Source organism: Eschrichtius robustus, chromosome 10 (genome assembly GCF_028021215.1).
Source record: "Eschrichtius robustus isolate mEscRob2 chromosome 10, mEscRob2.pri, whole genome shotgun sequence".
NCBI lineage: Eukaryota > Metazoa > Chordata > Mammalia > Artiodactyla > Eschrichtiidae > Eschrichtius > Eschrichtius robustus.
This window is the reverse complement of record NC_090833.1, coordinates 59317749-59328432: the sequence shown is the minus strand read 5'-3', so window position 1 is coordinate 59328432 and position 10684 is coordinate 59317749. Positions and strand designations below refer to the sequence as shown.

The following is a 10684-nucleotide window of genomic DNA, read 5'->3' as shown; positions in this document are numbered from 1 at the left end:
TCACCATTTTGCATTAAAATAAGTAACATAATGGGCCATGATGCTATTGCACATGCGTGTGTAATTGAATGTGTGTTTTTAAAATGTACATTAGAATGTAATTCTGAATTAGGACCACAAACATCTATTTACTGACAATTAGCTTGTGGATGTTTGTCTGTCTGTACATGTATGGTTAGGTCTCTGTTCATAGATGTATGAATTGTGAAGGTGAAAAGAAGGCCAATTAGTTGAAATATTTTGAATTATAGATATATCTTATATTCAGAAGGACCTATTAACAGTGGTCTTCATTTGTGAGTTTCATGAAAAATTGAAATAGCCAAAGCATTATGGTCAAGTACATGCTTTAAGCTTACGATCCAGCATCTATTTTGTCTGTAAAGTAAAAACATCTAGAGTTAAATAAACAAATATAAAATCTTTGGCATGCCCACATATTTCAGTAATACAGTATACTGATGAGTTTATGGATGTATTCTTAGATCTGGAATAAAATTGGCAGCCAATTTGGAAGGTGCCAAGGTGAATGGAGAGCTTGGGGTACGTTGTTAACCAGATGTTCCGGCAGGACCAAACTCTGGCAAAGTTAGGAGACAGATGAAGTTTAACCAGGGTGCTTTCTCTTGCTGCATTCCTGCCCCCAAAGCATTCCTTCTGCTTATCCTCATTGGTTTATTTTCTCTGAGTTTATTTTCTATACTCTCTCTTGAGCTGGTCTCATCCAGAAGCTTGACTAAATACTGATTACTCTTAAATGTACATTTCCAGCCTTGGCCACTACCCTCAGCTCAAATGTGGAAGCCCAGCCACTTACTTAACATATTCATTTGAAATGGCATAAAGACATCTAAATTTATCAGGTCCAAAACAGAACTTTTGACTGTTCTTCATTAAAATGGAATAGATATTCATACTACTGATTGCTCAGGCCAGACCTTTCAATTTGATTGACCAAATATCCCTCCCTTGTCTGAGGATCCTTTACATCCCATCTATCTGAATGTCCTTTCAGTTATGCCTTCTAGATATGTTTTGTCTCAATTCACTTCATGCTTACACTACCCACCTAGTCATGCCAAAATTCTCTCTCACTACATGCTACAAGGTTAGCCAACTATTCTGCTTCTCTTCAGATATCATGGCCTATTGGCCAGTGTCTGTCCTTATTTGTTGGTGACTTTTCTGATTGATAGGTGTCAAAGGCTATAGAAGTTATTAAATGTTTTGAATCTCATTCCTGTCTAATTGTTTACCCTGCTTCCTCTCTTTTTACCCCCCCAATCTATTTTCTACATCACTGATGAAGGGATTATCTATTTAAAATATATAATGGCTTATATCACTCTCCTGCTTAAAACCTTACAAAGGCTTCCCATTGCTTATAGAGTAAAATCCCAACTTCTAGCTTTGGTTTAAAAGTGCCTGTATAATCTGGCACTTCCTGTAAATCTCATCTCTTATTATTCTTCCCTAATTCGCAGTGCTTCAGGCACAATAGACTTTTTTCGATGCCTGCAACACTTCAAGATCTTATTCATCATTATCCTAACTGTCTCTTCTGCCTGGACCATTTTCACCTTTCTGTTCCCTTGACTAGCTCCATCTCGTCCTTCAGGTTGAAGCCAAATCCGGTCTCTGTACCCCGACACCGAATTAAATCTCGGAGACAAGTTTTGGGTGAAGTAGAAAAGAATAACTTTATTGCTTTGCCAGGCAAAGGGGGCCACAGTGGGCTAATGCCCTCAAAGCTGTGTGTCCCGACCTGGAGGGGGCAGTGAGGAGTTTTATTGTAATGGTTCAAAGAGGGCGTGATCAGCTCCTGGACATTCTTCTGACGGGTTGATGGTGAGGCAAGTGGGAGTCAGTATCATCATCCTTCTGGTTCCAACCGGTCTGGGGTCTCCGTGCTTGTGGGCAGCACACCTTTAACTTCTCCCACCTGGTGGGGGTTTCAGTATCTGTAAAACAGCTCAAAGATACTGTTATGTGCATCCCTTGAGGGGGAACCAGGACCCTGCCCCAAGGCTGCACTATTGTTTCTTGACTGTTCCTCCCTGTCTCTGCATCCCCTTTCTTCGCTGATTAGCAACTGTTTAAACCTGCCCGTTGGAACTCACAGAAGGTCATGAAGGCTGAATGAAGCCTATTTCCTGTAATCAAGAAATGGGGGACACAGAAAGGCTTTTGTGCCCAGGAGCCCTGCCCCACAGGCTCCTGCTCTGTTTCAGGGTCACAGCTCAAATGTCACCTCCTCAGAGAAGACATCATAATCTAAAAAAGCCCTCCCCCAATCATTCTTTATTTGATTATTCCCTTTATTTATTCATTGCTCTTATCACAATTTATTTGTCCTTTCTTTGTTATTTGTGTCTTCTCTTGGAGTAGAGTTCTACAAGGACATGGATCTTTATTTCTGCTGTATGTCTGTGCCTAGTGCTTAGAACATAGTACACGCTCTGTAATATTTGTTGAATGGTTTTCTTAGCGATTCTCAACTGGGGAATATATTTCCTAATGAATTCATTCACCAAGTATTTCTTGAGCACTCACTGTGTGCCGATATTTTTGTTAGGTGTTGGGGACTGAAATGAAAGGCATAGTCCCTGCCCTGAAGGCTCTCATCATCTAAAAGGGAGATATCTCTCTTAGCAGACGATTGCAGCACTGAAGGAAATGCTGTTAGAGGTAAGCACAGGTGCTGTGGGAAGAAAGAGAGTCAGACTAAACAAGAATGGTGATGGAGCAGGAGAGCAAGTAAGAAAAATGCTCCATGAAAGATGATTCCTGAGCTGAGTCTTAATGGCTACATAGCAATGGCTCTAATTTAGATGTATCTTCCCTTCTCTGATGGCAAGGTGCTTCCATGACAGGCAGTTTGATTGTGGAATATAAAGTGAAGCAGGGTTTTGTGACATCTTCCTACCATGCTGCTTAGGAGCTGCCCACTTTGTCTAAGTAAGGAGCCAGTTCTGGTAATGACAGCTGCCACACTGTGCCAAAACCCAGGCTCGGGTATGATACACATTAGTGTTTCTTTAGGGCTGTCTTTTCCTGTTAAACTTGAGAAGCTTAAGAGAGCCTGGCACACAGAAGGAACTAGAAGAGGTGCCAGATGGATAGAGAGAAGGGAGGGAGAGAAAGGAAGAGAAGGAAGGAAGGAAAGAAAAAAAAGAAGGAAAAGGAAGGAAGGGAGGGAGAGAGGGAGGGAGGGAGGAACCAGTTGCCCCAGCACAGCAGTTTCTTATTATAAGGAGTTGACAAAATAGTGACAGAGATTTTCAGTGTTTGGGTTATTTTCTGCTATCAAGTATGTCCAGTGGTTGGCAACTTTTGTAACAATTTTGAAATCTGTGTAAAACGGAAAATTCCCCAGATTTGTGATTTCTTTGTGGTTTTCCTCCTATAACATTTTTGATGCAAACATAAAGCCTTATAAACTGGCAGACAATGCAACAAGGCTGAATGGAAACTGGCTGACTTCAACTTTATTATTTGAGGTCAAAAAGAAATGAGGCTTGAAATAGCAGCCACGGGCTCTGAACTCACCAGGAATCAAATGCATCAGATTGTTATGAGCTGAATAGTTTGGTTTTGTTCGTTCTTTTTACTAAAAGAAAAAGACAATTTTAGAGCATAGATTCTATAATTGCTTGATTTCTTCAGTCTTATAATTGTCTTGAAAGTAATTATGGCCATCTTGTCATTTTGCTCTGGGCTAAATTTCAGTCTGTATTTGACCAACCATATTAGAAGTGCATCAGTAAATATATTGATTACATTGTGATATTATAAAAATCTGTTTCAAGATTGTTATTTAGAGAAAGCCAGACATTTTTATTTTGGCACAAGGAAACACACAAGGAAATGTGTGTGTGTGTTTGTGTGTGTGTGTGTACATATAGTCTTACTGGTGTATGTAAATAACATCTGATAAGAATGCTTTTAACAGTCTAGCTCCTTTTTTAGACCTGCTCAAAGTATTTACTATTTAATACCTCTTCCAGAAAATGTCTACTGTTGCATCAAAGGCATCTATGCCGTAATATTTCATCATGCCTGATGCACACTTATCTTTGATATGGTTAAATGTATTTGCTTCCTGTGCATAGATACACAGATAAAATATCCTTTTCCCCATGCCTGCTTTATGCTTTCTTAACTAGCATAATATCAGTAATTCCTTAGGCAGTTTTCGTAGTTCCCTCCCGTGACCCTGCCTTTTAGACAAAATGCCTACATAAACCAATAGCTGTACATGAGTCAATTTACTTTTTCCAAGGTGTGCTTTAGCTTAGATAGATTCCAGTTTTTCTATTTGTCTGGTTTTACATCACTATTTAATTTCAGTGTCTTGGTCTTTCCACGTGACTTAGAAATATGTGAACTTTAATATCTTTTTTAGAGGTATAATGTCCATATCCACTGTGCCAGTTTTAGGCCCACTGGCTTTCCTTTGTAACTATAGGATAAAATAGAGTGTGCTTTCATGTGCATAACTTTTGTCAGAAGTTGAAATACATGCTTGTTCCTAATGGCATGGGGAGAGGCAGGGAACTGGTGCTTCAGCATTGTTTTTGTTCTGCATTGTAACATTCTCTGACATTTAGCAGAACTACATATAACCAGCACCAAAAAGAAAAAAAAAAAAAGAGTTATGGGAGTGTTGTGTTTGTATTTTATTAAAAAATAAAGTGTTCTCATAATTTATTTTAAGGTAGAATTAGCGTGTCATCCTTCATTGATCATCTGGAATCAAAATTATGAAAACTTAAAAAAAATAAAAAGGACATGGTATATTGAGAGCTCACTGATCACCTTATTAGTTCAATGAACAGCTTTCCATGACTGCAAGTATCTTTCAGGCCACCAGCTCAACTCTGTTGTCTCAACAGAAGGAGGTTGCATTTTTACACATTTAAGAGATTTATTCTCAATTTATTTTTAAAGGTGGGAGGATATGAGCAAAGCTGAAGAATCTAGTCTCTTTGCGTTGTGCAAGCCCAGTAGAGATAGCTGTTTAGATTCTTGACGTAGAGAATAAAAACGGACATTCCTAGAAGGTAGATAGAAAGCCAGAGTGTGACTAAAAAGTTGCTGGGTACTAAATCACAGCACATCCAGTGTGAAATCAGGCAGGATTTTTCTATTCCCACTTTAACTTCTGCAGAAAATGGTCATTTAAGTGGGGCTAACTGGATTGCATCTGTTCACTCAACCTGTGAATCCCTGTTGTTCTGGGATCAAGCTTGCCATGTATTCTCAGGGAGATCATTTGGTCATGGTTATAACTGAGAAAGTATTTTTACTGTGTTATTTCTGCTGAAAACATATTTAAATAATTTTATGGTGTCTTTCAGCTTTCAAATCCTGCAGAGCCACTGTCAAAGGCTGTAACAATTGTTTGACTCTGCAATGACCAAAAGACACAAATGTGAATGATCCTCTGGTTTAGGTGCCAGAGGAAGATTTGGCCTGAAGTCAGTGAAGGTCATGCTTCAGGTCCCTCTCTTGCAAGGCCTCATCTAAGAGGACTTGTACCTAAATTTATAGTTGTAATTTTAAAAATTATTTTTCTAACCAAAAGGACCTCCACATTGTATAAACTTAAGATGCTACAAAACCTGTGTCCATTCTTGTTTCTTTCTTTTCTTTACCTATACCGTTATATTCAAGGTAATACATCAACCTAGTTTATCAGGCAATGGAACAAATGACAGTCTCATTATTTCTGAAAATATTACTACCCATGACATTACAGTTAGTTTCAAGCTGTAAAAGACTTTTGTTTTTTTTTTTCTCAACACATTAATATTAAAATCAATTTTCTCAAGTTCATTTTATTCTAGGAAAACCTAGGGATCCTTTCTTTCATTTATTTATTTATTCAGGAAACTTTTATTCAATGACTATGTTGCAGCATGTGTCTAGGCATGTACAGAGATAAAGCTAATTGAATAAGAGAAGATCTGGCTCCTCAGTTTGCTCACCAACTCTGCAGTGGGGGTGGGCAAGGTGTTTAGCACAATTCTTAATTACAAAATAATTTTTAAATAGCTTGCATGCATAGTGTTTGGTAGGATGTCTCTATTTCATGTACATTATCTCCTTTGAATCATTTTATTATGCTTAAAACAACATGTTATGTTATTAAAAATGGTAAATTAATAATCAAAACAAGATGTTAATGAAAGTATTAAGGCACAATGGAACTACGTTTTACAAATCTAACAGTCCTTTTATACTCAAGAATTAATTACTTGAATATAAGTTGAGCGCATCCTGAAAAAAAAAAAAACTCAATTTCCTGAGCTCGCGGTCGGAAAAAAGATACTAATTTTAGATCAGATTCCACTTACCTATAACATGCTAAAAATTCATGAGGAACAAAATTAACTTCAAAGTTTCTACTCAGTGTCCAGGCATTGTCCTTCATTTTTCAGTTGTCACCTCTGTCCTGTTCTTCCCATCTTAAGCTCTTCTCCACCACTCTGACTCCCCCTCTGGGGCATTTATCATTTATTTGACAGATATCTAATGAATTTCTACTCTGTATCAGGCATTGCACTAAGTACTGGGGAGCCAGCACTGATCAGACTGTGCCTCTGGAGTAATTATATAACCACAAACACATACTATAATTCATGGCAAATGCTATGAATGAAAAGCACACAGTCTTAAGACATGATTGAAGAACCTCCTTCTCTGGGCATAGGAGAGCATCTTCTGTACAAGTAACTTTTAAAGTAAAATCAGAAGGATGACTTGAAGATTATCACCTCCCCCCTCCAAAGATAAAATCAGTAAAAGATTTTTAGCTGCATCCGACTTTGCTAAAATGTGTTTAAATATGGAATAATTACTTGCAATGTAAGATTGTTCCCAAAATCAAAGAGAAAAGCATCCCAAATGACACCCTCTACTCACAGGAATATGTCCCAATTTCTATACTTGTTTTCTTCCCCTGAAGACCTGCTTCTTCATTCTTCACCACCAGCATACTTCCTCCCTTCAGGGAATCAGCAAAAGTAGAATAGCCACCAGCAATGCATTTCCTAAAGTCTAAAAGTCGTTTAGCCTGAAACAACATCACAGACCATGAGTAAGGAAGGCGATCTTTCTACACCGCAGCCCACAACAGCAATCCAAGCTAGGTTTGTTCACCCTAAATCTGGTCATCTCCAAAGTCAACATGAGATGTAGAGAGACCACTTTGTAACCACACTATCCCCTGAGAACAACGCCGATCCTTGAGCTTAGTAGAGTTTAAATTCAAATTCAGGAGGGAAATATTCCACTAAATGCCCCATAATCTGCACAAGGGCCTCCAGTCAGAAGAAAGGTAGCACTTCACGTGGTCATTCAGAGCACAGCTTTTGGGTTGTGCCCAAGATATAAAACAGGGAGTCATGTCAAAGTCATCTCCCCCTAAAGCCAACCACCTCCCTAGCTACCCTGAAAACAAGGCAAAAGTTTTACATTGATTTTCCATTATTTTTTGGAGCAGGTAAAATTCTTGATCAGGGAGTGCCTTGTAATCTTTGTAGGGGAAGGAAGGCAAGTCAAGCATCGTTTATCGCCAGGAATGGATGATGAGATATTGCTCCAACACATATACATAGATCGTAGATTGTGGTTCGGAGAAATGAAAATCCTCCTGCCATTGATGTGGTTAAGAAAGATTTCGCCAAGAAATCGGCTTACCCACGTCCTTTATTCAAAAATTTTTGAAGTGTGCCCACCTATAGGACCAAAGGCTCCCCCTGAGGGTTTCTATCTCCGACAAGCCCTGAGTAGGATTCTCCCTGTGCATGAGGCCTTTCCCAGGCCAAGCCTTATAAAGACGACCCTTGTCGTTTTATAACTTAGCAGATTCATTGTTTCATTATGAAGCTATCAAATAACAGGGCACACAAGCAGGCACTCACTTCAAATGGTTAACCATCAAAACCCACCCGTGTGCACCCACACCAGTCTGTAGCAACCCCAGTGATCTGCGTCAGACCTTATAGGGAACATAATTGACCTGTGGTCTGCTCATTTTGTTTGCATTGAGTAAGCTTCAAGCGACAGTTTGTGTTTGGCAGTTCACGCCAGTGGGCTGTTGGTTACAGCTCTCCTGTTTGCTTTCTTACAATGATTCTCACCATTTTATTCCACTTGTCTGAAATAGCCCGTTCATACAGTGTAAACCTGGGAAAGAAGCCTGCAAGCTCACACCGTGAATAGTCTTTTCTTCTCATATTGTCTTGCTCCAAATATCAGACCTTTTTTTTGGTGGATACTAAGTCAGTTGATACCTAACCATAGCACATTGTCAATTAGAAAGAAAACAGAAGCTTTGTTTTCACTCTCTTGGGCAGAAGTTTTCAAAGTGTGAAAGAATTGCAATGCTACTTTTTAAATGTGTTTGGGAGATACCTGATATTCCTGGTGGTATCCTGGCAGCAATAGTAACACTTTTGTAGTATCAGTCTACACGTCACCCCTAACAGAGTATCACATAGAGAAGCATGATTTACACCACTTCCAAATCATATATCTTATAGGTAGTCTCGGAAATCTGTTCAACTATTAATTCTGTAAATTTGGAACTGGAGTCCTGGATGTCACTGCTTCAAAAGCATCCCTTTACTCACCACGTTTTCTTTCGCCCAGTGCTATAGGAGTGATTGAATCAGGGAAAAGACAGACTTTGAATCTTTTGGTTTTCTGGCCCTAACTCAGAACAACCTGTCGGCCCTTACTGTAATAATGGAGCTTCCTTAGGACAGGACTCTTCCTGTTTATTATAGATATGTATATTTGTTAGTACCTTGTGTGTGGTCACTGTGCATTAAATATCTAATGAATTCAATTTAAACATCAAATAGAGAACTCGTGCAATGGAGAATTCCACGCAAGTAAGGGGAAGAAGCAGGGCTCAGATAGGGGGAGTTTGCCTTATGGTCATCTTATCTGAGAGAAAAAACACATTTCTTTTCCCTCATCAAAAGTTTGTGATCCAAACACCTGCTAAAGCCATTCAAGAGGTACAAAACATATCTGGTATGGTCTCTTGGATTTTATCTGCTTTTAAGCTATCTCATTGGACCTAAGATTCAGACATCTGATTTCCTCAAAAAATTTTTTTCACAATTTTATTAAGACTAAAACTCTATGTGATTTTAAGCCTGCACATTTATTCTCTTTCTTAAAAGCTTTTCATTTTGCCATTTGATGAATACTGGAAGCAAGTGGATTATCTGGATAAAGAGAATTAGTTGAGGTTTGCATCAGTCAAGAGAGTAAAGCCACCAGAGGCTTTGAAGGGAGTGCCTTACAATATAAATAGTCCTAATCTCCTGCAAGCACTGACTTTCAAGAAAGAGAATTTTCTCAAGACCAGTATTTTTAATCAGCTACATCTGCAACAAGATTGAAAGTAATGCTGGTGATTAAGGAAGGAGGCTGTGCAGGCAAGCAAGCAGTGAGCAGGCAATGATCTGATTCATGAGGAATCTAGATGTTGGAGACGAGGGAGAAATTAAGAAGTCTCTCAGATCCCCTAACTACTTCTACCTCTAAAACAGCCATCTCAAGACATCCCTGACTAAAGTGAAAATGTACCATTTGGACAGGAGCGAGTTATTAGCTAGAGGAGGGCACCCAGCGAGATGCTGGAAATGTAGACAGTGCTTTAACTGTCCCAGTGTTTCCATTTTTCATGCCAAAAAGGATCAGTGCCAGCCACAAAACAGGTGGAATTATTCCAGCTTGGCTTTGTAGGCAGAAAAGAGAATGAGATATGCCTTTTACCTGAGATGGTAGAGCAGCAGTAAAAGCAGATAAGGTTATAGCAAAATGAGGAGAAAAATGGTGCTGGTCTCAAATTGTTGGAGTCTCACCTCTCAGCGACAGTGGCCTGGACCCCTGTTTTTGCACACTTTTTTTTTTCCTCCAAGAAGAAAGAGGAAAAGTACCTCTGAAGTGCCCATCTTTGGTGAAGAGAGGAAAGATTTTTTAGTGTCATGCAATTAAAAAAAGAAAAGTAAATGCTCTATAATTATTTCAGATATATTTTCTTGAGCTTGTGAGTTTTTAAATGTTTTCCTTAAGTGTCTCTACAAAGAGGAAAAGAATATTTAATGGGAAAAGAGGAACATGTAACCAAAACCATTTCAGATCTTGCATGAGATTTATCTTGAAAAACCAGTGGTGCGTACATATTTTGCCACAGACCCTGGGGCAAAATTGTTACGCCAATATTTCTCTATCCAGGTCACTTGGTAGCAGCTATAAAATGCAATCTGATAGTCATTACTTCAGGCAACTCCCGAAGTGTATATTGGGCTTTCAGGAAGAAATTTGTTTAGTGGCTTAATATGGAGTGTCTCCCGTGCTCAAAAGAATTGTTCCCACTGCTGCCCTGAGTCATGTCGAGTCACTTCTAGAACTAGGACTCACTGTGCAATGGGGAACCACCTGGTAGGGAGTGATCTGAAGGTTTCTGCCCTAAAGATTAAGAGTCAAGGGCTTTTAAGCAATAATTATTGGATAGTCAACTACACTGAAAACCAGAATGTACTGAGGACAACACCAAGTACTGAGAGAAATTATGTTACATACATACATCCACCTATGCATACATACATACATACATACATACATACATATGTCAAGTTATTTCCTCTGATCGTGACAC

General features: G+C 39.0%; 1 long non-coding RNA gene across 1 annotated transcript in view; it reads right to left on the bottom strand.

The window, feature by feature from the left end:
- Positions 1-1750: 1750 nt before the first annotated feature.
- LOC137770717 (uncharacterized) overlaps positions 1751-10684 on the bottom strand; it is a 233978-nt gene continuing 225044 nt past the window's right edge. Inside the window, exons 2-3 of the long non-coding RNA XR_011075214.1 lie at positions 6928-7078; positions 1751-1961 (exon numbers count right to left, since the gene is read on the bottom strand). This is a non-coding gene — a long non-coding RNA (uncharacterized lncRNA). The remainder of the gene's footprint in view (positions 1962-6927; positions 7079-10684) is intronic.